General features: G+C 44.5%; 2 non-coding genes across 2 annotated transcripts; both read left to right on the forward strand.

Annotated features, from left to right (window-relative positions):
• The first annotated feature begins 794 nt into the window (after positions 1–794).
• LOC146863024 (small nucleolar RNA SNORA73 family) lies at positions 795–1,004 on the forward strand. Its single transcript, XR_014978652.1, has one exon. It is a non-coding gene; the product is annotated as a small nucleolar RNA SNORA73 family (small nucleolar RNA).
• Positions 1,005–3,302: 2,298 nt separating this feature from the next.
• Positions 3,303–3,427, forward strand: LOC146863025 (small nucleolar RNA SNORA63). Its single transcript, XR_014978650.1, has one exon. It is a non-coding gene; the product is annotated as a small nucleolar RNA SNORA63 (small nucleolar RNA).
• Positions 3,428–3,703: the final 276 nt, after the last annotated feature.

The following is a 3,703-nucleotide window of genomic DNA, read 5'->3' on the forward strand; positions in this document are numbered from 1 at the left end:
ACAGAGATGACACTCCCGCAGGACCCCGGGGATGCCTTACGGCAGGGGTACCAGATGGAGAAGATGACAAGGACCCAGCCGCAAGAAAATAGAGTAGATGCTCAAGTAAGGTCCTTGGGATGCCAAACGGCAGAGACCCCTGGGAGAAGGGAGGGCCCAGAAAGGATACAGGACGAGCGGGACGGCACTTGCAGCCCGGGCATGCCCAGAAAGGGACACCCTCCAAATCGGTAGCAAGTTGAAGCCTAGACCCGTGAATCGAAACACAGGGATTGGGGCACCTCCCTCCTCTCCCAGGCAATTGGGGCGGCTGGATCCAGAATGCGAATAGAGAAAATAATGAACAATAGATAAAAGTGAAACATGGTCATTGAAGGACTAAAGCAAGACCATGAATGTTGAAATTTGAAATATGAAGATTTCATGTTACGAAATGTTTGTTGTAAAAATAAAACTGCGACCTTTTCAGGCACCAAGAAGTGGTCAAGTGCTAATTAAGGGAAAAGCGCGCAGCGATGGCAACAACCAGGGGGGAGCGGGGAGGGAGTGCTCGCCGCCTGGACGGGGTTAAAATGTGATAGATTGCTATGGCACAACTGCAGGAAGAAGGCGCTTCAGTAACTTTTAAAAAAAGATAGTGTTACAATTGTGGGGAAATCCCTAACTTGTACAGAAGCAAAATGTTTCCTTTTGAAAACTCCGCTTGCACTGAAGTTGGAAACAGTTCGGGTTGGCTGTGGCTTGCTGGTTTTGATTAATTAATTTGTATTGTAAACTGTATTTTTAATGGTGACCCAACGGGGATACCTGGGGGAGGTTGCTCTCCCTCGGCTCTGTCCTAGTGGCATATGGGAGCATAGGCTTTCGGGCCCATGACGTACAGTCCTGTTCCACGCCAGCTTTGTTCGCAGCCGTTGGGTTGCTGAGCTGCATCCTGTATATTCCTACGACTTCTCAGAGTCCTCAGACCATGACTGAGGAGACAAACCATTTAGGATACACTTCCGCAGTTCCATACGTGGTGAGTCTACGACTCTACGTAAGCCTGTGTGCCAGAAGGGATGCTTGAGTAACCTATGGCTCAGGGTGTTGGTGCTTGGAATCATCTACTTTGTCAGCACGGCTGCTTCAATCATGCATATTGCTTTATATACTGTACTGAATCTTGTAAGGGTTCTCCACTCTTGACACTGTTGCCATGTGGTAAACATTGTGCACCAGTTTATATTGCATGTTTTAGTCTTCAGCTTTTGCTAAGAGCCCAGCTAGACTGCTCAGCATAAGGTGGAAATAACGTGTGATTGAGAATGTAGCTGTGTATACCAATACTTTCGAGTCCTAACTTATTCAATTTGCTTTTCTGTAGGTGGAAAGCAGCTTTGACTGGCCACAACGTTCTTCGATCTTGAATAACGTGCGAAGAGATTCAGTGATGGTGTGTTACACTCTGGATTGTAATGTTGCTGTTATTGCCGCATAGCATGCTTGCAACTGACAGCGTCTTATTTAAAAAGAAAAGTCTTATCTTCAATTCAGGTGGTTTGCCAATTCCTATATTTCGAGCGTTGGCCTGCTTTTTGAACAGGACATGGTTGCTATATAAGAGTATAAAGCTAGAATTGGTGGTTATGCTAGCTACTTATGCATCCATGCTAGAGTAAAGGGTTTGACTGCAGCACTCCGTTTCCTCAAGTAGTGAAAATGTATTTTACTGCTTCCTATGCTGCATGGTCAATATAGTTTAGGTTTTAGAATTTGCTTGGCAGAAACACTTAGCTGCCCAGTACCAAGGTCTCTGCATGATGTAATCGTTCTGTTCACATGAACAGACCTCATATGGGCCTCTTTTGTGCTAGACCTAATAAAATGAGGTCGGTTCTGGCGTTTGCAGAAGTAACATTTGTAAGTAAGCATAGTCTTCCCAAGTTGTCCATGGAGAATACATTCCATGCAGCCTAAAAACTAGGTAATAGGCGCTCTGGCGTCCTTCCTCAGCTACATTCTGATTCTGTTTGTATTTTTCAATCAGTAACTCCGCATCAGAGGCGTGGTGGAGGCACTCAAAACTCATGTTGTACCAGTCCGAGAACAAATGTGTTTCATTTAGCACAGTTGGAAGTACGACTGATATTCTCCCACTTGAAATTAAGTACACAATCCTGCAAAGCTCCCACATTGCTTGTTTGTATGTTAGACTTTGCATGTTTGCACTTTACATGTGGCTGCATGCGCCTCTGCTAGGTCTTACCATGAGTTGCACCAGAGGTTCATTACGCCCAGAAGTGCCTTCTGGCGCCAGGAGACATACTTCTAAACTTGCACTAGTTTGACCTTTCCTCAAGATTTTAATTCAAATTGGTATTATTCATGTTTACATCTTTATACAAACTTGTACGCATCTACAAGACTGAGCCACAAGCAATTTGGGTTGGGCTGATCAGAGTTTCACTCAAAGCCCTACGGTTCCACACCGCAATCCAACAACAAATTGCACAACACATTCACAACACCACATACATCCAGTCCACAACACAGAATAACGCATGCCACAATTCAATAGCACACCATATAATTAAACTTGACAACACAAAATACAGTTCCAAATAATTGCACTCTGACACCATCTCACCCCACACAATTGTGGTACACTACTGCATAATTACTATCCACATAATTCCACTGCACACCATGCCCCACAAATCCATGCTACACAATTCCACAACTAAACATTCCAACCCACATTCCACTCCACATAGCTGGGTAAAAGACCACTTACAACGCAGTATCTCCAACTCTTGCAGAAGTGAGACCTATTAGCTTTGCCAACTTTTGTTCTTGTAGTTTACTTGTTCCTCCACCTTTTGCCCAATTACGTCCTGTATCCGTTGACATGTTTGCATATGTTGTAGTCTCTGCCGGTTTGTGCTAATGAATGTCTGTCTTTTCTTCTGAAGAGTGCCCTTTGTGAGACGCGTCGTGCAATAGCGACGTGTGCAGTGCTCATGTATGCCAACCAGTGAGTACTTGTTTTACCTGGATAGTCTACACATGGTAGTTAAAGACTGTAATACAGAAAGTGGTGGTGAGCATCTTACAGAAGCTTATTTCACACCTTGAAAGCCTATAGAAAATGTATCCATTGCTCTGGTATGCTGGTTCTTAATCATGTTCCTTGTATGCCGAAGGGATAACTGCTGTGGGCGACTCTAGGAGGTTACATTTGTGTTCCATATTGAACTTGCCAAGTATCTGCTCTCTGGATCTCTCTACTGAGCCGCTTTAAACTTGGAATTGAATGACCCATGCAGGATAAGTTACAGCCCAGCTTGACGTGCTGTGTTGTCGTTCCCCCTGCACAACGCAATTGATTCTACTATCCCTGCCTGTTCTGATGCAACAGCAGGCAGGGACGCTTGGTCTCAAACACGCTTGCTCTCTTATACAACAAATGTGGATTGCATATTGGCACACATGTAGTTACTGTTCATTGGACTGCAAAACCTGGGGGGGTTTAGATCTGCATCTGAACAGGGCACTCGCTAAATAAGAATATAATTAAACTTGCTTCAAGGTACACTATGTACGTGATTATTTTTTTTAATTATTTATTTTTAGGTCTCTGGCGAGACTTAAAGTAAGGAATTCAAAAAATGCTACCGCCGGCCACAGCTTGCAGTGCATGTGCGCGGGCGCGCGCTTGAGC

The sequence above is a fragment of the Triturus cristatus genome, chromosome 2_2, assembly GCF_964204655.1.
Source record: "Triturus cristatus chromosome 2_2, aTriCri1.1, whole genome shotgun sequence".
Lineage (NCBI taxonomy): Eukaryota > Metazoa > Chordata > Amphibia > Caudata > Salamandridae > Triturus > Triturus cristatus.